General features: G+C 36.4%; 2 pseudogenes across 2 annotated transcripts; both read right to left on the bottom strand.

Annotated features, from left to right (window-relative positions):
- Window positions 1-42: 42 nt before the first annotated feature.
- LOC143583278 (receptor like protein 21-like) lies at window positions 43-26,625 on the bottom strand (annotated as a pseudogene). Its single transcript, XR_013144140.1, has 8 exons — window positions 25,537-26,625; window positions 5,149-5,310; window positions 4,979-5,065; window positions 4,060-4,215; window positions 2,883-3,029; window positions 2,726-2,800; window positions 2,432-2,578; window positions 43-2,282 (listed from the first exon to the last, which is right to left on the bottom strand). The product of XR_013144140.1 is annotated as a receptor like protein 21-like (transcript).
- LOC143583288 (cuscuta receptor 1-like) lies at window positions 16,922-19,858 on the bottom strand (annotated as a pseudogene). Its single transcript, XR_013144142.1, has 4 exons — window positions 19,757-19,858; window positions 19,600-19,674; window positions 19,306-19,452; window positions 16,922-19,155 (listed from the first exon to the last, which is right to left on the bottom strand). The product of XR_013144142.1 is annotated as a cuscuta receptor 1-like (transcript).
- Window positions 26,626-27,717: the final 1,092 nt, after the last annotated feature.

Here is a 27,717-nt window from a genome sequence, read left to right as displayed (position 1 = left end):
CACTGTAATGAACGGGCTTAAAGCAACTAAGATATTATTCACAAAACAAATAGTTGAATAGATATACATATGAATGCAATTTTCATGTTTATTCTGTCTCACTGCTATACAAGTTTTACTTAGTGAAGAACATAATAGACTTTCTTACTAAATTATAAAGTGAGTAATAGCATGTATACATACATTCTTCAACCAAGTTCAACCACCTTCTACGCCAGTAAGGATTGATGTAAAGAAGCGCTGCAAATCCCAACATGAACACAAACCACGTGGAACCGCAACTTCCATAGAAGGATATCGTATCCATATCATACCATTTCTCTTCACTTCCTTCTTCATCTGATGAATGAGTCATTTCTGTTGCAGTGATGCATTTATTCTCCAATGGTGGTCCACAAAGAAGTGGATTTCCTTTATAGCTCTCCTTGGTAAACGTTGCGAATTGTGCTTTCATTTCCGGGAGTCCGCCTGATAGATTGTTGTAAGAAACATTGAAAAAAGATAGAGAGTTTAACTTAGCTAGTTCTGGTGGAACTCTTCCGGTCAAATTATTAGAAGAAAGGTCTAAGCTTTCTATGTTTATGAGATTTGATAACTTCAATGGAATAGGCCCGGTCAGCAAATTGTGAGACAGATTCAGAGCGCGAATCTGGGTCATTAATCCTAGCTCCTCAGGGATATCACCTGTAAGTTTGTTACTTGATAGATCCAATCCAGACATGATATCAAGAATGCCACCCTTGTAGGTCAGGGAGAGGGTTTTTGTTGTGAATAGAACTTCGTCTTGCGTATTGAAGAATTGAATTTCTTCGTTATAAAACCCTGTAGGCCCTGTACCTAGTACACTGGCTGCTTGCATGAAAGCTTGGTAACTTGGGCCAGTAACATTATGGAGGCAGCCTGGTATTGAACCAGTTAGGGAGTTGCTGGATAAATCAAGCAAACTAACATTAGTTAACTGGCACAGCTGCTTTGGAATAGAACCAATAAGATTATTTTTTCCCAAAAGAAGAATTCTTAAATTGGATAGTTCACCAAGAAATTTAGGAATCTCGCCCGACAAATAATTCTTGTGTATATCTAAAGTTAAAACTCCAGTCAAATTAGAAAAAGAATTAGGTATTGATCCTGTAAATCTATTGGAACCTAAATGAAGATGCTCCAATCTTTGCATATTTAAGCATGACGGGATCGGCCCAGAGAATGAATTTTCAGAAATATCAAGAAACGTGATAGCAGTTGTTCCGCAAGGAAACGAGCCTTTGAAGCTGTTATTCCTCACACAAGTTCGGAAATGGAACTCATGTTGCTTATCCAATCCGGGATCCAACCTGTAAAAAAGTTATTGCTAATATCCAAACGATCTAAAGTCATGGTTGTCACATTTCCAAGATCTCCTGTGAATCTGTTGCTATCTAAGTAAAGATTCCAAACGTCCAAGCTTAAGTTTCCAGAAAGCACCTCACCATATAGTCTGTTATTTGATAGTTTTAATACGAATAATGATGCAGAGCTGTTTGCTAACAATCCAATTGGTATTTCTCCACTCAACTTATTATAAGATAAATCCAGTGTATCCAATTCATCCATTTCACCAATTGAAGACGGGATAACACCATTTAACGAATTCCGAGACAAATTTAGTTGAGTTATACTCGGAAGGAACTTTTGTATGGATATGGGAATAACACCTTTCAAGAGATTTCCCGATATATCTAACAACTTTAGATTATGATTCGTGGAAGACAACACGAAAGAACCACGAAATAAGTTGTTCTGTAGATTAAATACTTCCAACATTGTGTTATTTTCAATCAACAGATTTGGAAACTGTCCCTGCATGGAGTTTTGTGACATATCTAGAAAGTGTAACTTGTGCTGCTTCTCTAGAAAACCAGGAAGAACTCTTCCTTTTAGCCTATTTATATTGCAGTTAGATAGCGTAAGGGCTTTCAATTGGAACATTGGAATCCAACCTACAGGCTCTTCTGTTTCAATCTCGAGCATATCATTGTTGCATGTTAACTTGACTAGCTCGAGCTTTGTATGACTGGAGAATGAACTGAACGAGAACGGTCCTTCAAACTTGTTGTAACTAAAATCAACATATTCGAGAGAAGTCAGATTAGCAATTAGAGACGATGAAAGTCTTCCTGTGAAATGATTTGAAGAAATGTCAAAAAACTTAAGAGATGACAAAGTGTTTAAACATTCAGGCAAATTTCCCTCAAACATGTTTCCAGAAAGATCCAACTCATTGAGATTCTTTAAATTACAAAATCCTGCCAAAACGAACAAAAAAATATGGTTCATCCTTATGAACAAAGAATTGCACTTGAATGGATATTTAACATTAGACAGATTATAAAACTATTAGGTAAAGGCATGTAACAACATGTATGTAACAATTTTGCTTTAGTAACTTAATTACCATCCTCAGGTAATGATCCATTGAGCTTATTGCTTCCGAATGAAAGAACTTTAAGAGAAGATAATGACTTTATCGTTGACGGGATGCTTCCAACAAAATCGTTGGAACTCAAATCTAAGACCTCCAAATAGCGGAAAGATGCCAAAGCTATATGAAAGACAGACAAACTGGAGAGTATTACATATACAGGTTACTAAACAATTAGAAAACAATACACAAGTTTCAGAAACAATGAAAATAAATGGAAGTTGAAGGAGTAAGAAGTTTGAGGGCTGTAACGCAAAGAGAGCTTACCTTCTATCGGTAGTGTTCCTTTGAAATTATTATAACCCAAGAGGAGGACTTCCAGGTTAGGTAAATTCGGGAGTTCTGATTAGAAAATGTAAATGACAAGGAAATTAAATAACTAGAATAGTTTAAAAAGGCAATTAAGCACATGACATAAGCATACCATTAGCAAAAAGGCTTCCTCCCAATTGAGCAAAATTCAACGAAAGAAATTTTAGGGATGGAAAAGCAGCCACGGATCTCATGACGTCATCAACCGACAAGAAGTTGTTGCCTTAAAGATTTAAGTGCACAAGGTTGGTCATAGTACCTGAATTGTTCATGCAAATGAGATGAGAGTGCCCAATTAAGAACTTGTGAGATAATTCTAAAACTCATGCCAATACAAGTAGTAAAATGTACTATATAAGTAGACTATTATTAACACTTAGAAAGTAAGGAGAAACTATATTCCCCCTAATCCATTGATGCATATACTTTTTTCGCTAAGAAAACCTCTGTGTGGGCTACTTTACTTTTTTATGGTTAATTTTATTAGATTGAGGCATTTAAACATCTTCTTTTAGCTTGCTTCTTGATTGTGCCGATCCCCTGCTATTATTGACTCGTACCTCAAGATAAGCCTAACTATAAAAGCGATGCCATATATTCGTCTTTCATACAGAAAGGAGACCTCTCACTCTTAGGATATCCCCCCTTTTTACTTGCATTTGGCCTTCTACTTCTTCAACTTCCTATGTCGCTGACCTTGTTTGCTTTTATTTCTTTTACTTGAGAGCCATTTCCTCTTCTCCGTACTTAAGTTTTTGTTTTCCTATGGCTTGGACCCTTTCCGTGCCTCTAAGAAAGATTCTCGCTAGTCGCTACTCAAGAAGTTGAGTAAGTGAAGTCCTATCAACTTAAGAATAGTGCTTTCTCAGCTTGACCTTTCTTTAGGTTAGGCTTCTTGTAGATTATCTCGCTTAAAATCTCAGATGGGGGTGGAACGTTGTCTTCGTTTCTACTCATGCACCATTAATGCCATGGCCTAGCTCGTGAATGACCCTACAAATGGTAACTGCTATGTATCCATCATCTTTTTAAAAGATGATGGCTATTGACTTGCTAGAATTTGTCATCTCTCTTTAAAAGATATTTTATACTGTTCCCACTACATGATCGAAACATAAACAAAGAGCCCATTAAGTTCCTCCAATAAGAAGTTATATATGGCAACACATTGTTTCTTCTATTGCTTGGAAGTAAACATTTTTTAATATCACGTTAATCAAACCATATCATTTGCATAAGTTTAAACTTCATAGAATTCATGAAACAATTAAATTAGAGATAAAACATACCTTGAGGTGAAAATGATCCAGATAACTGATTATCCGAAAGATCTAGAACTTCAAGTGATGGCAGAGTACTTAGTGATGCTATAATGCTTTCGTTGAAATAGTTACCCTCAAGATTTAGAACTTTCAATTTCCTTAATACTGAAACATTCTTCGAATCTGCAGTAAAGCATGAAAGTGTTTTGTGTTGTTCACTGTGTCAAATTTCAAACACAGGTAACAAAAGTAGTGCTTCCTCAAAGAAGCTTTCAATAAACATGTTAGGCATGAAAGCTTTTAGTGTTAGTTAATGAGTAAAATGTTTATATTAGGCCTTAGTAACAATGAAATGAACATTGTTTTCTTTCTATAATCTTTAGTAATTTTAGAAGCGCTATGTGAAACAAAAACATAACTTCTTATCTCCTAAAAGGATAAATCCGTGGAGGAAAAATAACCTATGTATTTAAAGGATACCTCTATGGAGGTCACAGTTATACCCTCATTAAGCGAGTTTTAGCATTGATGGAAGAAACAGACTGAAGCATCCAAACCAAAGCAAGTTGGCTGGTTTATCTAGTTTTGAAATATATACGGTTCGGTTTCAATGGTTTATGATTTGAAACTTTGAAACGGATGTATAAAACGAACCAGCTTTTTAATATTTAATATTTAATATTTATATATACGTCTCAGAAACATAAAGTTGTGTACATGTGTATTATAATATTATCAAATCATCTTATCGTTTTATTAAATAGTATAAATTATGCTTTTGAAGTATAACTAAACATTGTTCAGTATGTCAAACTGGTTGGTCTGGCCGACCCATGACCAACCCGGCTAGTTTGCTTTGCCTTTTCCAGAACACACAATTTACGGTTTGGCACATCTCAAGAATCGTTATAATGTGAATTAAGATGGTATATAATATGAAGATTACCTTGTGTAATTTGTAAGCTACCATAATAACCACACCAGGTGAGAGCCAATACCTCCAAGTTTTCCAAAGCTGAAAGTTCTGAAATATCTGTAGACGAGTATCGGTCATTGGAATGCCAATGCATAACATAACAAAAATTAAGAAAGTGGAGAGCTAGGCAAAGAACATGCCATGAGTAGGTGTCCGTGGTAGATTTGCATTCATGTGACTGATATCCAAAACTTTGAGTGAAGTGAGTGCACCAAAGGAAGGATAAATTTCGGTATCATCAAAATAATTAGTGCTAAGGTTTAGTATTTCTAGTTTCTTTAAACTCAACAACCTTTCAAATCCTGAGAAAAAACAAAGTTGCGTTATTCTATCAATGATAGTATAAATGGAACTAAAACAAAAAACTATTGATGGGCTTATATAACACCTAATATCTTACACTTACTCAAAGTAGCTAGGAAACATAATAAAACTAGAGTTCTAATTTATTTAATAATAAATAAAAAGACAACTTTGGCATCAAGTTATTAAGTTTGGTTCATAAACTTTATATCTTCACCAAACCACCCATTGAGATCTTACGTACCACCCATATATTTTTTCGTATCAACTATCCGGGTCCTTCAAGTTGATACTGCACCATGTTTTACACTCCCTCAATACCAACTTCAATTGTTCCTCCAAGATTTTTCACACCTTGTACAGCTCACACCTCTTTGAGCTTGATTCTTGGATCGACTTTGTTACTCTACTAGCAGGATTCCTTTTCCTTTTGACAAAGATTGCCGCTATTTAGAACTGCATTACCCGATTTCAGATGGGAAAACAACTTTTGCTTTTCTCAACTTCATGACCAATTATCATGGTACTGAAAACAAATATTCCACCCCCACTTTATGCATGCTCACTATCGAACTTAACTCCTTCAATCGGTTGCTCATTCAGATCATCCGAACTTTGCATGAACCTTATGCAAAATCCAACGTCAAATTTGTTGGTTTGTTTCAACATTTTCTATTCCATCATGACAATCCGTGACATGAGAGGGATCTACCTCCTTGTGCACTTCATCCAACACGGTTTCTCTCTCGTCTTATTCGGTTATTTTCACGGTTACGTCTTGATCAACCGTACTTTCTTCTTCAACCACAATTTCCTCTTCATCAAGATTCAAAATGACAGCAGATAATTCCAAAGTTGCCTTCATTTAATTCGACTCTAGCACTACTTTCTGACTTATCCACCAACAGAAGCCTACCTAAAACCATTAATTTAACATATTTGGTTTGAATTCGGGGATGGATGTAAACACATATTCTTCTTAAACCTTGGCCGTATTAGCCTCCACATCCCATGGTTCTTCTTCTTTAATAGCAGCTGCATTACCTTCCTTCGTAGGTTTTCGACGGTATTTTGCCATAAGCCATTTCCGTCCACAATTATTGCACCTAAAAGGAAATTGTTTTGGTTGGTACCTTGATTCCTTGTCTCGGTTCTCTTCGTCCGATGAATTTTTAGAGTTTTCAACTAGACTCTTTATGTTCAATTTTTTCTTCCTCGGTCGTTCACGTTTCTCTTTCTCCTAATATATACTCTTGCCTTTCTCGCCATAACGATTCTTATTTATGTTGAACTGATGTTTCTCCTTACTTGCGACATGCAAGGCTTTGCTCTTGGTTTTAATTGATACACTGACTAACTCTTTTGTCAAGGCTTCTTGTCCGGCAATAATATTTTCGAACTCGGGTTATACTCGGTTGGCTCGTCCACCCTTGGATAGCAGCAATGAAGCTACGATACTCCGGCTGTAAACCGCGGATGAGTATCCACTGCATACTAGCATCGCTAACCCGAGACTGTGGATTGAGTTCTCCAATCTCGCGACATAGATTTTTGACTTTACGAAAATATTGTGAAATTGGAAGATTGGGAAATCTTTATCAACTCACTGTCGACTAATTGTAATCGAGCATCCTTCTTCTTCGTGAAAAAGGTTTCCACTTTTGCTTTGGGTACGTATTCGAGTTCTTGAATGTGATCAAGAACATCATCATCAACCATTGTCTTTATGATAAATATCGTCCGACCCACTTTCACATGCCACCTCACGAGAGCACAGCTAATATCATTTGTGCGTTGTCTCGTCTCGGTGCCGTTCATGACCTGCCAAAGATCTTGACCTTGAAGATATGATTTAATGTGTGTCACCATTGTTTGTAGTTGCTTTGGTTCAAAATTCCTCCTACGACTTGAAACTTTGTCATTGTTTCAATTTCTTGACCAAAACCAATGATTAACCCGAAGCCAAAAATCTAACCAATCAATATTAACTAGACCAACATAAATTCAACCTTATTAACACTTTTAGCTTTAATTGTAGCTACAAAAGACGGACTGCCTACAAATCACACCAAACTTGCGATGGACTATTGAGATTATTTTGACTTTTGTGACATGCAAAGAAATGTCCACGGTAGACTTTGCTCACAATTGCAAAAAAAAGGTTTTTTTTCTTAATTGATACAATAACATCATCAACTCGATCTGTGGACGGTGGTAACTTTTCACAAAGCAACAAAATAGCAATATATCTCCGTTTTCTTTTCTTCTAGGAGTACTTTGGTGATCGCGTGAGTTTCAACAGCTACGGCAAATCGACCCAACTCTCCTCTTGTGATCGTGTTCTTTCTCCGTTTTCTGTTACTTTTCAAAACATCCGGATTCTTTCCTCGCTTCGAATACGTACCTGCAGATGACTCCCTATCGATCTTCAAGTTGCCTCCGGTCTTCTCCTCGTAGCGAACTAGAACCGTATCTTGCATGTGACCGGTTTCTTGGCCTCTTATGTCTTTGACTGGAACTAGTTTTGCAACCAAGACTTGCCTTGCCGATCAGAAAGATGAGCCTTTATCATTAGGCTATGATACCATTTGTAAAACCTTAGACAAGTGAATCAAGAACACTAAACGCGATAATGCGCGCATGAGCGGCTCTTTTTATTAATAACAAACAAGAACATAATACATAATACAACTAAAACAAAAAACTATCAATGGGTTTATATAACACCCAATACCCTACTCTTATCCAACCTAGGAAATATAATTAGACTTATTATTTATTTAATAATAAATAAAAAAATAACTTTGGCACTAAGTTATATTCAACTTGGTCCTTGAACTTTAGATCTCAATCAAATCGCCTATTGAGATCTTCCGTACCACCCTTATACTTTTTCGTATTAACCATTCGAGTTTGTTATCTTTTTATATGTAAAATAAAGAGTTCCCATTTTTCTTGTGTTCCTTCTTGAATCAAGTAGAGTAATTATATATACAAGTAGAGTAATTATGTAATAACATCGTAGAGTAATTATTTGTATTTAATCCAAACCATATATATATATGCACCCTTAAAATAACATATATAAGGTTTTCACAAATATGTCATGTAAAGTGAACATCATGATACCTGTCATATTATAAATATAATTCCATGACAAATCAAGACTTCTCAACTCTTTAAAAGGACCGAAGCAAGAAAAGTTTAACAGCCAGAACCTATCTTGATCAATCAACACATCATGTGTGTAGGAATTGTATTCCATGGATCCCATATTGCTTAAATTTAGGTGCGTAACATACCCGCTTCGTGTATCACACTTGATCCTCTCCCAATCACAACATTCGCCATGAGTGCCATCGTCAACCCATGTGGAGAGAAGATCGTCGACATTAGAAAAGTACGGTATCTCGTGAATGGAGGCTTTGATTTCGAGGAGTGCCTTCCTCTCGTTTTCCATACAAACAACTTGTGTCCATCTAACCATGAAAATCAGTAACATCATGAATATCAACAATGATGAGATACACCAACCTTCATTTTGGTAAAAGAAATTAAAGGGTTGAATTTGTATGTGTTAGTAGCTTTGTAGGGGATGCAAATAAATGCTGAATTATTTTTTCTTTGGTGGCTCTTAAATTGAATAAATAAATATCTTCCTGACACAATATTCAACTTGCTTTAGAAAATCATATTTTGTATGGTATTAAAAGTTGACAAGTCTGAAAAACGCTCTATACGCTCATAATGTCAATTGTCAGTTTCCTTAATCGGGCCTACCAATTAATTGATTGCCGACCTTATATTCATAATATGGGTCAAAATCAGAGCCGGTGTTTGGGTGAGTCAATTTAATGGAATCGGTCATTTGTTTGGAGTCAAAACTATGGGTCTGTGTTAATTTATATACCGAGTTATGGTATAAAGGTGTGTACGTAAGTTTTTCAAGTTTAAAAATAATAAGAGAGTCAACACAAGGTTTTCGTCTAAATAAGTTGTGTTCGCGTGCGGTAATCATCTTCGAGACCCAATTGGTATCAGAGCCAATTCATTGCTCATATACTAGATAGGAACCAAAGGTTAAGTCGAAATTGTTGATAAGCCCAAAACATATACTTCACTTAAGTATTTAAAACAGAGCTAAATTTTACTTTTTCACGCATCAAATCTATTATGACATGCATTCGAAAGTCCGAAACCCATATGATATAAAAGTAACAAGTGGATGAAAGTGCAGAAGTGTGATTTAGTGAGAACCCTCAAGAAAAAGAATCCTAATAATAACAATGGCCATCAAATATTCTTGACTTCAGCTACATTAGGAAAACAATATTGCTGCCTGGCTATAACACATGAAGCTGCCACTCGCGTCCGTTTTGGCCTATACGAAAGCGACCCATACGATGACAGTAAACAACGCTTTTACATTAAAGTCCTACCCATATAACTTTGCACAGATGAAAATTATGAGACGAAAATCTTTTGTACCATAGCAACAAAATAATGATTAAAAGAAACCAAACGGTAATTATATTTACTAGATCTGTTGTCTAAAACAAACTTGGTTTGATGTATTTCCTACCGCGTTAGTGAAGTTTGGTAACTAGAATCGAAAACACAAAACGAATTTAGATCATAAGCTCGATCCTTGTAACTTTCATTAGCTCGAAAAATTACAATGCATATGATATAACCCATAAGCTCGGGTATATATACTAGTTTAAATAAGAAAACTTAATTAGACTAGAATACAAACTATTTATAAACTTAAATACTAATTAGTAAAAACATATTTAAACAATTAATTAAATAACTTGTAGCCCAAGTCATGTGCTCGACTTGGTCTCCAAGATACCGATCCACCATAGGCTCGATGGAGCGGACCAAACCAAATTATGGCTAACAATCACCCCTCTAATTTCGGTTTGGCCTTTGAGAGATCATCCATTCCAAGTAGCTTTTGCATCTCCGCAAACTTTATACGAGCTAGAGCCTTCGTCAACGTGTCAGCTCGTTGTTCACTTCCGGGAATATGTTCCATTCTAACATCCCCGTTCTTGATACAATCTCGTATGAAGTGATACTTTGTTTTTATATGTTTACTTCGACCATGCCACACCGGGTTCTTCTTAAGTGCAATGGAAGATGTATTATCAACATATAATACTACGGTTTCCATCGGCCATCCCATTACTTCACTAAGTAATTCTTGGAGCCAAACAGCTTGACCCACAGCCGCGGTTGCTGCCATAAACTCCGCCTCGCACGAAGATAAAGCTACCGTTGGCTGTTTTTGAGTACACCAAGTAATCGGGGCATCATCAAAGTAGAAAACATACCCGGTAGTACTTTTGCCATCATCGTTATCAAGTACATGGCTACTATTGGAATACCCGTAAAGGTGACGACTTCCACCCCTCGAATACTTTAAACCGTAATACTCGGTTCTTTTAACATACCGTAGAATATGCTTAATCGCATCCACGTGAGATTCCTTTGGCTCTTGCATATACCGACTCGCTATTCCAACAGAAAAACTCAAATCCGGTCTCTTATGTAACAAATACCTTAAACACCTGATTATTCTTCGGGAGACGGTAGCATCAACGGGTTTCCCCTTCTCGTCTTTTGAAAGCTTTGTGCTCGGTTCAAGTGGACACTTGGTAGGATTACAAATCTCCATATTTGTTTCTTTCAAGATCTTCTTGGCATAGGCTTCTTGCTTGATCTCGATCCCGGCTTCGGATTGTGAGACTTCTATTCCGAGATAGAATGACAATAAACCCAAATTGCTCATCTCGAATTGTTCCTCCAGTTGTTTCTTGAACTTAAGTATTTCATCCTTACTTGAACCTGTGACAAGTAAATCGTCAACATACACACATATTATTAATATGTCATTCTCTATATATTTTTGATACACCGCCGTTTCTCGTTGACATTGGTAAAAGCCAAGCGATTGCAACACTTTGTCGAGTTTCACATTCCAAGCCCACGGTGCTTGCTTTAACCCGTAAAGGGCCTTCTTTAATAAATAAACTTTATTTTCACTTCCTTTCATCTCGAAACCTTCTGGTTGACTAACATACACGGTCTCGTCAAGCTCACCATGTAAGAACGCCGACTTCACATCCAAGTGATGTACTTCCCACTCCTCTCGGGCGGCTAAGGCGAGTAATAATCTAACCGTTTCAATTCGAGCAACAGGAGCGAAAACTTCATTGAAATCCACACCGAATTTCTGAACATAACGCTTCGCCACAAGCCGTGCTTTGTATTTTACTATTCTACCCATGACATCCTTTTTAATTTTATAAACCCACTTCAACCCGATCGCTTTAAACCCATTTGGTTTGTCAACAAGTACCCACGTCTTGTTTCGTTCAATAGATGCAATCTCCTCGTTCATTGCAAAATCCCATTCTTTTACTCCGGATGCCTTGGCATAACTCGTCGGTTCACCATCTTGAGTCAAAAATAATTTTTTCATCTTCAAACCCTTCATCCCTTTCTTCCCCGTATGAAAACTCAACATTTAACACATAATCATTGAACTTTTTAGGTAAATTTGAGGTTCGGTTCGACCGTCTTGGGGTCAACATGTAAATTAGTCGAAACAGGCTGCAGATGCGTGCAGTTTGCTGAAACGGGCTGCTGGTTTGCTGAACTGGTGCTGATCGGGCTATTTTGGCTGCTGTTTTGGGTGCTGTTTGGGCTGATTTCAGTGCTGTTTGGGCTGAAATCAGTGCTATTTGGGCTGTTTTGGCTGTTTTGAGTGCTGTTTGGGCTGAAATCAGTGTTGTTCGGGCTGTTTTGGCTGCTGTTTAAGCTGTTTTCGCTAGGGGTATTTTGGTCAAACAAGTTTATAACGTTACCAACTTGTTCCAGATTAACTACCAAATTTTCAGCCGAGTTTTCACCACTTTTAGACCAATTCCAACCTTGTTTCTCATTAAAAATAACATCTCGAGAAACATGAATTTGATATCTAACCGGATCGTACATCCAGTATGCCTTTGTCCCGGGTTCGGTACCGAGATAAACCATAGGGGTACTTTGGTCGTCAAGCTTTTTAACCGAAGTAGTTGGAGGTGTTTTCACATAACCAACACACCCGAAAACACGTAAATGATCAAGATTGGCTTTTACACCTTTATAGGCTTCATAGGGAGTCTTCTCCGGTAGTGATTTCGTCGGTACTCGGTTTAGGATATAAATAGCATGTCTCTCCGCTTCTCCCCAAAACCGTTTTGGAACTTTTGTGACATGGGGCATGCTTCTAATTGTGTCAATCACGGTTCTATTTCTCCGCTCCACCACACCATTTTGTTGGGGTGTTTATGGGGCGGAATAATGTCGTGTGATTCCTTCACTTGTGCAAAATTTTGAGAACTCACAAGACGTAAATTCTCCTCCGTTGTCGGTTCGAAAAATTCCAATTTTGTAACTGCTTTCACCTTCAACCAAACTTTTATATTTTTTGAAATAATCAAAAGCTTCGTCTTTTGATTTTAACAAAAATCCCCGCATGAACCTCGTGTGATCATCAATAAGAAGAAAAATAAATTTCTTACTCTACGATGTACTCGGTGAAATTGGACCACATAAATCGCCATGAATCAAATCAAGTGGTTTCTTGGCTCGAAAGCGTGTTTGATCGGGAAACGGTTTCCGGGTTGCTTACCTACTAAACAACTATCACACGGATTAGTATAAGCAATAAACGAAGGAACACCACGTACCATATCCTTGGTTGTTAGAAGTTTCATTGACTCGAAATTCTAATGGCCTAAACGTGCATGCCATAATCAACCCGGATCTTCAATGTTTGATAATAAACATACCGGTGTTCCAACCCGAAGCCGCACTTTATACAACCAATTCCTTGATCTAAACGACTTCATTATTACCTTTCTCGATTTATCAAGCACTAAAAGTTGGTCATCTTCCATAATCACCTTACACCCGTTTTCGGTTGCTTGTCCCAAGCTTAAAATATTGCTCGTTAAACTTGGGATAAAATAAACGTTAGTGATTACCCTTTCAACACCATCGTCACAAATAGTAGTTATCGAGCCTTTTCCCTTTATGTCCACACACGAACTATCACCGAAACGAACCTGTCCAGCAACCGTTTCATCCAAATCAGAAAAGTAAGATTTTGTACCCGTCATATGATTGCCCGCCCCATTATCGAGGTACCAAACGCCATCCTCCTTCGGTTCCGACTCGTACCGCTTCAGATGCACATTTTCTTCGTTCAAGAAAACTTCTTAATTAATACTTATCTTCATTAAAACTTCCTTAGTTGCTTGTCCGTTTGCTTCGGTTAGGTTTAATTTGGGTCGTTTTGCTCCGGCTCGTTTTCCTCTTCGTTCCGGGCATGCCGAAGCGAAGTGACCCATCTCGTCACACCGAAAACACTGAACGCCCGAATAATCCTTTTTCATACCCGAATCACCTTCTTTGTTCCGGTTGTATTTGCCTTTCGATTTGTCTTGGGATTGCTCTTGATGTCGTTTTCCTTTCCCGTTTTTCCCACCCTTGGAGTTGCTCGGAGAGGAAGATTTATTAAACAAGAGCCTCCCATGATTATCATCCATATTATCGACACTTTTCACACGGTCCTCGTAGGCTTTTAATCTACCTACCGCCTCTTCATACTTTATTGTTTTCAAGTCAATAACTTGCTCTAATGAGGCAACAACGCTTATAAAACGCTTAGGCATGCTTGTAAAAAACTTTCTTACTAGTCTTTGTTCATCGAGTGCAGAACCGAGTGAGACGAACTTTGAGGCTATACCGGATAGTCTCCCGGAAAAATCATCAATAGTATCGGTGTCCTTCATCCTCATGGTTTCAAATTCAGTAATTAAGGTATGTAGGCGAGCCTCCTTAACCCTCTCTTCGCCAACATAACGGGTCTTGATCGCATTCCAAATTTCGTAAGCGAATTCGTATTGGCCAACTTGTTGGATTTGTTCTTCCGGAATGGATTGAAACAAATATGCAATCGCAGCACTGTTCTTCTTTTCATCTACTGCAGCTCCTGATCTCGGCTCAACAACATCCCACAAATCATGGCTTCGAAACACGGCTTTGATTCGAAGCGCCCACGTGGTGTAGTTGTTCTTCGTGAGCATCAGACATAGTAAAGGAATTAAAGAACCACTCGTTTGGTTTGAAGTATCACCCATAGCTCCTCTTCTTCGTCGATTGTAGGTTTGCAAAAATTTAGGATCGATCTTCGTTGGAGATGGAGACTCTTTTCTTGAAGCAGAACAACAATTGTTGTTTTATAATAAGTCTTCCAACCAATTGAGAAAACAATCGCTGGGTCTTCAACAAAAAATGAATTCCTTTAATAAAGAAAGTAGTTATCCAGAATCCTAAATTGTTGTTTTTGACTTTGTGTTGAATTCAACCACCGCCACTAAATTGTTGCTGTCAGGTCTCCAACAACAAAAGAATATTTGTTGTTTTAGTAAAAGGAGTCTTCAACCAACAAAATTAAAGAAACGAACTCCTCCAATGATCTTGAGATAATTAAAGAACTCGTATTTAAACCGAGCTCTGATACCAATTGAAGTTTGGTAATCAGAATCGAAAACACAAAAAGAATTTAGATCATAAGCTCGATCCTTGTAACTTTCATTAGCTCGAAAAATTACAATGCATATGATATAACCCATAAGCTCGGGTATATATACTAGTTTAAATAAGAAAACCTAATTAGACTAGAATAAAAACTCTTTATCATACTCAAATACTAATTAATAAAAACATATTTAAACAATTAATTAAATAACTTATAGCCCATGTCATGTGCTTGACTTGGTCTCCAAGATACCGATCCACCATAGGCTCGATGGACCGGACCAAACCAAATTATGGCTAACAGTTAGCCCAGTGCAACCTCAGCACTCATGCATGAATTGTGAGCAAAATAAAAACCCTTATCTCCCACAACATCGTAGCTATAAAAAAAACAAGTTCAACTATATATAAACCATAATAATCATAATGAAGAAAAAGAAAACTTGAATTTATGAATTACTGTGGTTTAATCCTGAAAAAATTTGTCCAAACACAATTATAACTTTTTTATTTTCACTGAGGCATTTCAACAAACATACAAATATGGGTTGATACTGATCATATTATACAGCCCTGTGTAAATCACATGTCGGATCACATTACAAAAGTGTTTTGGGTTGACCCGACTCCTTCCAGCTTGTACATTATAAAACTAACATTTGTCTCCATTATTTCATTTTAAGTAGGATCCAGCCATTCAAAGATTCTAACTATTTCTGCACTCATTTGTCTTTGAACTCCTCTACGTACTTTATTCTAGAACTGGACTATTATTAGCAAGAAATGTTGCGGTTAAACCTTGAGTGCCTTTCGAGATTGATTCGTTATACTTGTCACTGGGGATAAACTAATTAAGAATAGACGTGCGATCACTTTAGATGAGAAAAGTGAGAGCAATTTTAGAATGTGGGAAACACTAAACTTTCCTACAAATTTCCTACGACAAGTAGTTCCAACAGATTTTCAACAAAAAAATATGCTCTAACTTTGCTACAATATTATTTAATAAACATTATGTTAAGTCAAAATAGTTTTTGTAGGAATTTTACAACCACATGTTTTTGTAGCAATTTTGTAAGGAAAGTTGTTGGAAAAAGGTTGAAAACGATTTTCAAGCATGTGTTTTTCCGACGTAACTTTTTGTTGGAAAACTGTTAGAAACTGGATTTACCAACAAATTTCCTACGAATTCAGTTGTAGAATAACATCTCTTTTTCTAGTAGTGAAATCTGTGTGAACAAAAACCTCAACTGCTTGTAACTTAATTTTTAAAAAACTGGCAAACTTCTTGATTTTAAATTGTTGAGATTTAATCTCATGACGGTTATCAGTAGCTATTAGTTTCTTATGAATAAAAAGTAATGATCGACAAATAGTAACTCAATTTCAGGCATCACATCTTCAATATTGAACAATCTGTCAAAGTCTCGGTAGTCATGGAGATTACAATAGCAAAATTAAGCAGCTGAGGATGATGTCTGTGAGAGTTTCTCTTGACTGCCGAAAAAGAGATTTGAGAATTAGAGTTCCAGAGGATGGGCAGTAATTGTAAATTTGGGCGGTGATTGAGCAGCGGCTATGGCTAGGGCTAGGGGAGAAGATTTTGGGGATGGAGATGGTTGAAATATGAAGGCATTTGTGATAACAGCTCCGATGAATGAGGGCGTCGTGGGGAAAGAGAACGGAGGATGGTAACCGCTGGTAACCTCCCCTTCTAGAAGCATTTTCCTTACTTTAAACGGCCCAGATCTTATTTCAGCTTGATCCAACGGTGAAGATTCAATATAGTAGCAGTTACATGTACCGGGAACAATATATTATATAATATAGACCGGTGATTGTCTCAACGTGGTCTATGTATTATATATAACGATAGCAACATATTTTGTTGGTAAATTTCGATTTCATTTTCTCTTGCATAAATAGGACTGGGAAATATTAAAATATGTATAGATATTGTCTTCTAATTCATTATTCATAAAACAAAGTTGAATTTTAAATACATAGGAATGCAAGTTTCGTGTTTATTCTTTCACACTGTTACACAAGTTCTACTTAGTGAAGAGCATAAAGAGCTTCCTTAATAAATCATAGAGGAGGTAATAGCACGTATACATACATTCTTCAACCAAGTATAACCACCTTCTACGCCAGTAAGGATTGATGTAAAGAAGCGCTGCAAATCCAGACATGAACACAAACCATGTTGAACCACAACTTCCATAGAAGGATGTCATATCCATTTTATACCATTTCTCTCCAGTTTCTTCTTCATTTGATGGATGGGTCACATGTGATTCATTGGTGCATTTATTATCCAATGGTAGACCACAAAGAAGTGGGTTCCCCTTATAGCTCTCTTTAGTAAATGTACTAAATTGTGCTTTCATTTCCGGGAGACTGCCCGAGAGGTCGTTGTAAGAAACATTAAAAAAAGCTAGTGAGTTCAAGTTAGCTAGTTCTGGTGGAACTCTTCCAGTCAAATTATTAGAAGAAAGGTCTAAGCTCTCTATGTTTGTGAGATTTGATAACTTCAATGGGATAGGCCCAGTCAGAAAATTGTGAGACAGATTCAGAGCGCGAATCTGGGTCATTAATCCTAGCTCTTCAGGGATATCACCTGTAAGTTTGTTGCATGATAGATCCAATCCCGACATGATATCAAGAATGCCACCCTTGTAGGTGAGTGAGTGAGTTTTTGTTGTGAATAGAACTTCGTCTTGCGTTTCAAAGAATTCAGTTTCTTCGTTATACAACCCTCTACTTAGAAAACCTCTGTAACTATAGGATGTAGTCCTTGTACTTACTCCATTTCTTTCTAACTTGAACGCTTGGTACTTGGCCCAGTAACATTATAGAGGCAGCCAGGTATTGAGCCAGAAAGGGAGTTACTAGATAAATCAAGCAAACTAACATTAATTAATTGGCACAGCTGCTTCGGAATAGAACCAATAAGATTATTTTTCCCCAAAAGAAGAATTCTTAAATTGGATAGTTCACCAAGAAATTTAGGAATCTCGCCCGACAAATAATTCTTGCGTATATCTAAAGTTAAAACTGCAGTCAAATTACGAAAAGAATTAGGCATTGATCCCGTAAATCTGTTGGAACCTAAATGAAGATGCTTCAACATTTGCATATTTAAGCATGATGGGATCGGCCCAGAGAATGAATTTTCAGAAATATCAAGAAACGAGAATGCAGTTGTTCCGCAAGGAAACGAGCCTTTGAAGCTGTTATTCCTCAACACAAGTTCAGAAATGGAACTCATGTTGCGTATCCAGCCCGGGATCAAACCAGTAAAAAGGTTATTGCTTATATCTAAAAGATCTAAAATTGTGACTGTCACATTTCCAAGTTTTCATGTGAATCTGTTGCTATCTAAGTAAAGATTCCGAGTGCTCAAGCTTAAATTTCCAGAAAGAACCTCACCATGTAGTATGTTGTTTGATAGTTTTAATATAGATAACCACCTAGAGCTGTTTGCTAATAATGCCATTGGTATTTCTCCACTCAACTTATTATGAGATAAATCTAGTGTATCTAACTCATCCATTTCACCAATTGAAGATGGGATAATACCGTCTAATGAATTCCGAGACAAATTTAAATGAGTTATACCTGGAAGGAACTTCTGTATGTATATGGGAATAACGCCTGTCAAGAGATTTCCAGATAGATCTAACAACTTTATATTCTGATTCGTGGAAGACAACATGATAGAACCACCGAATAAGTTGTCCCTTAGATTAAGTACTTCCAACGATGTGTTATTTTCAATCAACCAATTTGGAAATTGTCCCTGTATGGAGTTATAAGACATGTCTAGCAGGTGTAACTTGTGCTGCTTCTCTAGAAATCCAGGAAGAACACTCCCTTTTAGCTTGTTTATATTGCAATTAGATAACACAAGAACTTTCAACTGGAACATCGGAATCCAACCTATAGGCTCTTCTGTGTCAATCTCAAACATGTTACTATTGTTCATGAATTGACTACCTCAAGCTTTGTATGATTGGAGAATGAACTGAATGAGAATTGACCTTCAAATTTGTTGTAACTAAAATCAACATACTGGAGCGAAGTGAGATTAGCGATTAGAGATGGCGAAAGTATTCCCGTGAAAAGATTTGAAGAAATGTCGAAAAACTTGAGAGATGACAACTTGTTAAAACATTCAGGCAGATTTCCCTCAAACATGTTTCCATGAAGATCTAGCTCATTGAGTTTCTTTAAATCACAAAAACCTGCCAAAAAGAAAGAAACAACTGTGGTTCATCCTTATGAACAAAGAATTGCACTTGAATGGGCATTTAACATTAGACATATTATAAAACTATTAGGTAAATGCATGTAACAAAATGTATGCAACAATTTTGCTTTAGTAACTTAATTACCATCCTCGGGTAATGATCCATTGAGCTTATTGCTTCCGAATGAAAGAACTTTAAGAGAAGATAATGACTTTATCGTTGACGGGATGCTTCCAACAAAATCGTTGGAACTCAAATCTAAGACCTCCAAATGGCGGAAAGATGCCAAAGCTATATGAAAGACAGACAAACTAGAGAGTATTAAATATACAGATTACTAAACAATTAGAAAACAATACACAAGTTTCAGAAACAATGAAAAGAAATGGAAGTTGAAGGAGTAAGAAGTTTGAGGGGTGTAATGCAAAGAGAGGTTACCTTCCATCGGTAGTGTTCCGTTGAAATTATTATAACCCAAGAGGAGGACTTCCAGGTTAGGTAAATTCGGGAGTTCTGATTAGAAAATGTAAATGACAAGGAAATTAAATAACTAGAATAGTTTAAAAAGGCAATTAAGCACATGACATAAGCATACCATTAGCAAAAAGGCTTCCTCCCAATTGAGCAAAATTCAACGAAAGAAATTTTAGGGATGGAAAAGCAGCCATGGATCTCATGACGTCATCAACCGACAAGAAGTTGTGCCTTAAAGATTTAAGTGCACAAGGTTGGTCATAGTACCTGAATTGTTCATGCAAATGAGATGAGAGTGCCCAATTAAGAACTTGTGAGATAATTCTAAAACTCATGCCAATACAAGTAGTAAAATGTACTATATTATAAGTAGACTATTATTAACACTTAGAAAGTAAGGAGAAACTGTATTCCCCCTAATCCATCGATGCATATACTTTTTTCGCTAAGAAAACCTCTGTGTGGGCTACTTTACTTTTTTATGGTTAGTTTTATTAGATTGAGGCATTTAAACATCTTCTTTTAGCTTGCTTCTTGATTGTGCCGATCCCCTGCTATTATTGACTCGTACCTCAAGATAAGCCTAACTATAAAAGCGATGCCATATATTCGTCTTTCATACAGAAAGGAGACCTCTCACTCTTAGGATATCCCCCCTTTTTACTTGCATTTGGCCTTCTACTTCTTCAACTTCCTATGTCGCTGACCTTGTTTGCTTTTATTTCTTTTACTTGAGAGCCATTTCCTCTTCTCCGTACTTAAGTTGTTGTTTTCCTATGGCTTGGACCCTTTCCGTGCCTCTAAGAAAGATTCTCGCTAGTCGCTACTCAAGAAGTTGAGTAAGTGAAGTCCTATCAACTTAAGAATAGTGCTTTCTCAGCTTGACCTTTCTTTAGGTTAGGCTTCTTGTAGATTATCTTGATTAAAATCTCAGATGGGGGTGGAACGTTGTCTTCGTTTCTACTCATGCACCCATTAATGCCATGGCCTCGCTCGTGAATGACCCTACAAATGGTAACTGCTATGTATCCATCATCTTTTTAAATGATGATGGCTATTGACTTGCTAGAAGTTGTCATATCTTTTTAAAAGATATATTATACTGTTCCCACTACATGATCGAAACATAAACAAAGAGCCCATTAAGTTCCTCCAATAAGAAGTTATATATGGCAACATATTGGTTCTTCTATTGCTTGGAAGTAAACATTTTTTAATATCAAGTTAATCAAACCATATCATTTGCATAAGTTTAAACTTCATAGAATTCATAAACCAATTAAATTAGAGATAAAACATACCTTGAGGTGAAAATGATCCAGATAACCGATTATCCGTAAGATCTAGAACTTCAAGTGATGGCAGAGTACTTAGTGATGCTATAATGCTTTCGTTGAAATAGTTACCCTCAAGATTTAGAACTTTCAATTTCCTTAATACTGAAACATTCTTCGAATCTGTAGTAATGCATGAAAGTGTTTGTGTTGTTCACTGTGTCAGATTTCAAACAATGGTAACAAAAGTAGTACTTCCTCAAAGAAGCTTTCAATAAACATGTGTTTAGACATGAAAGCTTTTAGTGTTTGTTAATGATTAAAATGTTTATATTAGTCCTCTAGTAACAATGAAATGAACATTGTTTTCTTTCTATAATCTTTAGTTATTATAGAAGCGTTATGTGAAACAAAAACAAAACTTATGTCCTTAAAGGTCCGTGGAGGAAAAAATAACCTAGGTATTAAAGGGATACGTCTATGGAGGTCACAGTTCTACACTCATTAAGCGAGTTTTAGCATTGAAAACTGATGAATCATCCAAACCAAAGCAAGTTGGCTGGTTTATCTAGTTTTGAAATATATACTGTTCGGTTTCAATGGTTTATGATTTGAAACTTTGAACCAGATGTATAAAACGAACCAGCATTTTAATATTTAATATTTATATTTACGTCTCAGAAACATAAAGTTGTGTACATGTGTATTATAATACTCCGTATTAACAAATCATTGTATCGTTTTATTAAATAGTATAAATTATGCTTTTGAAGTATAACTAAACATTGTTCAAAATGTCAAACTGGTTGGTCTGGCCGACCCAACTAACCCTGCTAGTTTGCTTTGCCTTTTCCAGAACACACAGTTTACGGTTTGGCTAATACAATTTTTTTATACTGGTCCTTTTTAGAGTTGAGAGTATCACTGAAAGTAACCACTTTATCTTGGGATAGAGGTATTGTAGGCCTACATCCACCCTACCAATAGTATCGGTCAAATCTTTACTCGCTATGGTTATTGTTTCTTCACAAAAATAGAGAACCAATTGAATTTTATAGATGAAGAAAATATTGTAGGGAAATATTTGGCACATCTCAAGAATCGTTATATGTGAATTAAGATGATATATAAAGATTACCTTGTGTAATTTGTAAGCTACCATAATAACCACACCAGGTGAGAGCCAATACCTCCAAGTTTTCCAAAGCTAAAAGTTCTGAAATATCTGTAGACGAGTATCGGTCATTGGAATGCCAATGCATAACATAACAAAAATTAAGAAAGTGGAGAGCTAGGCAAAGGACATGCCATGAGTACGTGTCCGTTGTAGATTTGCATTCATGTGACTGATATCCAAAACTTTGAGTGAAGTGAGTGCACCAAAGGATGGATAAATTTCGGTATCATCAATATTATTTGTGCTAAGGTTTAGTATTTCTAGTTTCTTCAAACTCAACCTTTCAAATCCTGAGAAAAAACAAAGTTGCGTTATTCTATCAATGATAGTATATATAGAACTAAAACAAAAAACTATTTATAACACCTAATATCTTACTCTTACTCAAACTAGCTAAGAAACATAATTAAACTAGAATTCTAATTTATTTAATAATAAATAAAAAGACAACTAATGCATAAAGTTATTCAACTTGATCCATGAACTTTAGATCTCCACCAAACCGCCCATTGAGATCTTCCATACCATCCTTACACTTTTTCGTATTAACCATTCGGGTCATTCAAGTTGATATGGCACCATGTTTTACACTCCCTCTGAATACCAACTTCCATTGTTCCTCCAAGATTTTTCACACCTTGTACAGCTCGCACCTCTTTGAGCTTGATTCTTGGATTCGACTTTTTTTACTCTACCGGCAAGATTCTTTTTCCTTTTGACAACTGAGCTAGTTTCGAGATTGCCACTGTTTAGAGCTGCATTACTCGGTTTCAGATGGGAAACAACTTTTGCTTTCCTCAATTCATAACCAACTATCATGGTACTCAAAGCAATCTTCTATCCCCACTTTATGCATGCTCACTCTCGAACTTAACTCATTCAATTGGTTGTTCATTCAGATCACACGAACTTTGCATGAACCTCATGCAAAATCCAACGTCAACTTTGTTGGTTTATTGATCTTCAACCTTTTCTGTTCCACCATGACAATCCGTAACATGAGAGGGAGCTACCTTCTTGTGCACTTCATCCAACACAGTTTCTCTCTCTTCTTATTCGGTTACTATCAAGGTTACGTCTTGATCAACCGTACTTTCTTATTCAATCACAATTTCCTCATCATCAAGATTCAACATGACAGTAGATAATTCCAAAGTTGCCTTCAATTGATTCGACTCTGGCACTACTTCTTGATTTATCCACCAACAGAAACCTACTTCAAATCATTAATTTAACAGATTTGGTTTGAATTCAGTGATGGATGTAAGCATATATTCTTCTTAAACTTTGGCCATATTAGCATCCACATCCCACGGTTCTTCTTCTTTAATAGCAAGCTGCATTACCTTCCTATGTAGGTTTTCGACTGTATTTTGCCATAAATCATTTCGTCCACAATTATTGCACCTAAAAAGAAACTGTTTTGGTTGGTACCTTAATCATTTATTCTCTTGGTTCTCTTCGTCAGATAAATCTTTTTCAGAGTTTTCAACTAGACTCTTTCTGTTCAATTCTTTCTTCCACGGTTGTCCATGTTTCTTATTCTCCTAGTACTTACTCTTGCCTTTCTAGACATAACGGTTCTTATTTTTGTTGAACCGATGCTTTTTTTTCCTTGCGACATGCAAGGCTTCGCTCTCGGTTTTAATCGAAAGACCGACTAACTTTTTTGCCAAGGCTTCTTGTCCGGCAAGAATATTCTCGAACTCGGTTATACTCGGTTGGTTCGTCCACCCTTGGATAGAGCCAAGGCCATAAACCGCGGATGAGTATCCGCTGCATACGAGCATCGCTAACCCGAGACTGTGGATTGAGTTCTCTAATCTCGCGACATAGATTTTTGACTTTATGAAAATATTGTGAAATTGGAAGATTGGGAAATCGTTATCAACTCACTTTTGGCTAATTGTAATCGAGTATCGTTCTTCTTCATGAAAAAGGTTTCCACTCTTGCTTTGGGTATTCGAGTTCTTGAATATGATCAAGAACATCATCATTAACCGTTGTCTTTATGATAAACATCGCCCGACCCACTTTCACCTGCCACCTCCTGAGAGCACAATTAATATCGTTTGTGGGTTGTCTCGTCTCGGTGTCATTCGTGATCTGCCAAAGATCTTGACCTTAAAGATATGATTTGAGGCGTGTCGAACATTATTTGTAGTTGCTTTGGTTTTATTACTTAATTCCTCCTACGACTTGAAACTCTGTCATTGTTTCAATTTCTTGACCAAAACCAATGATTAACTCGAAGCCAACAATCTAACGAACCAATATTAACTAAACCAAAATAAATTCAACCTTATTAACACTTTTGGCTTTAATTGGAGCTGCAAAAGACCGACGGCCTACAAATCACACCAAACTTGCGCTGGACTATTGAGGTTATTTTGACTTTTGTGACATGCAAATAAATGTCCACGGTAGACTTTGCTCACAATTGCGAAAAGTTTTTTTTTCTTAGTTGATAAAATAATATTATTAACTCTGGTAACTTTTCACAAAGCAACATAATAGCAATATATCTTCGTTTCTTTTCTTCTAGGAGTACTTTGGTGATCGTGTGAGTTTCAACTGCTACGGCAGATCGACCCAACTTTCCTCTTGTGATTGTGCTCTTTCTCCGTTTTCTGTTACTTTTCAAAACATCCGGATTCTTTCCTCGCTTAGGATACATACCTGTGGATGGCTCTCAATCGATCTTCAAGTCGCCTCCGGTCTTCTCCTCGTAGCGAACTTGAAACCGTATCTTGCCTCTTGCCTGTGACCGGTTTCTTGGCCTCTTAAGTCTTTAATTGGAACTACTATCGCAATCAAGACTTGTCGTGCCGATCAGAAAGATGAGCCTTTATCATTAGGCTCTGATACCATTTGTTAAACCTTAGACAAGTGAATCAAGAACACTAAACACGATATTGCGCGCATAAGCCTTAAGCGACTCTTTTTATTAATAACAAACAAGAACGGAATACATAATACAACTAAAACAAAAAAAAATTATCGATGGTTTTACATAACACCCAATATCCCACTCTTATTCAAACTAGGAAACATAATCATACTAGACTTCTAATATATTTAATAATAAATAAAAAAATAACTTTGGCACTAAGTTATTCAGCTTGGTACTTGAACTTTAGATCTCAATCAAATCGCCTATTGAGATCTTCTGTACCACCCTAATACTTTTTCGTATTAACCATTCGAGTTTTATATCTTTTTACATGTAAAATGAAGAGTTCCAAATTTTTATTGTGTTCATTCTTGAATTAAGTAGAGTAATTATATATACAAGTAGGGTAATTATGTAATAACATCGTAGAGTAATTATTTGTATTTGATTCAAACCTTATATATGTATGCACCCTTAAAATAACATATCTAAGGTTTTCACAGATATAATTATACTTAGTTTTACTTATATGTCATGCAAAGTGAACATCTTGATACTTGTCATATTATAAATATAATTCCATGACAAATCGAGACTTCTCAACTCTTTAAAAGGATCGAAGCAAGAAAAGTTTAACAGCCAAAGCCTATCTTTAATATCAATCATCACATCGTATGTGTAGGAATCGTATTCCATGGATCCCATATTGCTCAAATTTAGGTGTGTAACATACCCACTTTGTGTATCACACTTGATCCTCACCCAATCACAACATTCGCCATGAGTGTCATCGTCAACCCATGTGGAGAGAAGATCGTCGATATTAGAAAAGTACGGTATCTCGTGAATGGAGGCTTTGATTTCGAGGAGTGCTTTCCTCTCGTCGTCCATACAAACACCTTGTGTCCATCTAACCATGAAAATCAGTAACATCATGAATATCAACAATGATGAGATGCACCAACTCTTCATTTTGGTAAAAGAAATTAAAGGGTTGAATGTGTGTGTGTGTTAGTAGCTTCGTAGGGAATGCAAATAAATGCTGAATTATTTTTTCTTTGGTGGCTATTAAATTGAATAATTAAATATCTTCCTGACACAATATTCAACTTGCTTTAGAAAACCATATTTTGTATGTATTAAAAGTTGCCAAGTCTGAAAATCGCTCTATACGCTCATAATGTCAATTGTCATTTTCCTTAATCGGGCCTACCTATTAATTGATTGCTGACCTTATATTCATAATATGGGTCAAAATGTTTGGGTGAGTCAATTTAATGGAGCCGGTCATTTGTTTTATTCGTTATTAATTGGTTTATTTAAAATCTCGGTTATCAAATTCCTGAGGCATATAAATTTTGTTTGGAGTCATACTATGAGTCAGTTTTAATTTAAATACCGAGTTATGGTATAAAGGTGTGTACGTAAGTTTTTCAAGTTTAAAAATAATAAGAGAGTCAACACAAGGTTTTCGTCTAAATAAGTTGTGTTCGCGTGCGGTAATCATCTTCGAGACCACAATTGGTATCGGAGCCAATTCATTGCTCATATACTAGATAGGAGCCAAAGGTTAAGTCGAAATTGTTGATAAGCCCAAAATATATACTTCACTTAACAAGTATTTAAAACAGAGCTAAATTTTACTTTTTCACGCATCAAATCTATTATGACATGCATTCGAAAGTCCGAAACCCATATGATATAAAAGTAACAAGTGGATGAAAGTGCAGAAGTGTGATTTAGTGAGAACCCTCAAGAAAAAGAATCCTAATAATAACAATGGCCATCAAATATTCTTGACTTCAGCTACATTAGGAAAACAATATTGCTGCCTGGCTATAACACATGAAGCTGCCACTCGCGTCCGTTTTGGCCTATACGAAAGCGACCCATACGATGACAGTAAACAACGTTTTTACATTAAAGTCCTACCCATATAACTTTGCACAGATGAAAATTATGAGACGAAAATCTTTTGTACCATAGCAACAAAATAATGATTAACAGAAACCAAACAGTAATTATATTTACTAGATCTGTTGGCTAAAACAAACTTGGTTTGATGTATTTCCTACCGCGTTAGCTCTATACAAACGGGTTATCTGTGCAACATCAGCACTCATACATGATTTGTGACTTGTGAGCAAAATAAAAATCCTTATCTCCCACAACATCGTAGCTATCAAAAAAAGCAAGTTCAACTAAATAAAACCATAATAATCATAATGAACAAAAAGAAAACTCGAATTTATCAATTACTGGGGTTTAATCCTACAAAATTTGTCCGAACACAATTAGACTTTTTCTTTTCACTGAGGCATTTCAAGTTTCAACAAACAAATATGAGTTGATAGTGATCATATTATACAGGCCTATGTAGATAACAAATCGGTTTGGGTTGACCCGACTCGTTCCAGCTTGTATAGTTTTGCAGGCTACATGTATTATAAAACTAGCATTTGTCTCCATTATTTCATTTTAAAGTAGGATCCAACCATTCAAAGATTCTAACTATTTCTGCACTCATTTATTTTTGAACTCCTCTACTTAATTCTTGAACTGGACTATTATTAGCAAGGATGTTGCGCTTAAACAAACCTTGAGTGCCTTTTGAGATTGATTCCTTATACTTGTCACTGGGGATAAACTAATTAAGAGTAGATGTGCGATCACTTTAGATGAGAAAAGTGATAGCAATGTTAGAATATGGGAAATCCGTGTGTACAAAACCTCAACTA

The sequence above is a fragment of the Bidens hawaiensis genome, unplaced genomic scaffold (assembly GCF_021521415.1).
Source record: "Bidens hawaiensis isolate Kalapana, Puna unplaced genomic scaffold, B.hawaiensis_p1.1 tig00001511_1, whole genome shotgun sequence".
Taxonomy (NCBI): Eukaryota; Viridiplantae; Streptophyta; class Magnoliopsida; order Asterales; family Asteraceae; genus Bidens; species Bidens hawaiensis.
Note: the sequence above shows the minus strand (reverse complement) of the source record. Positions and strands in the feature narration are given on the sequence as shown.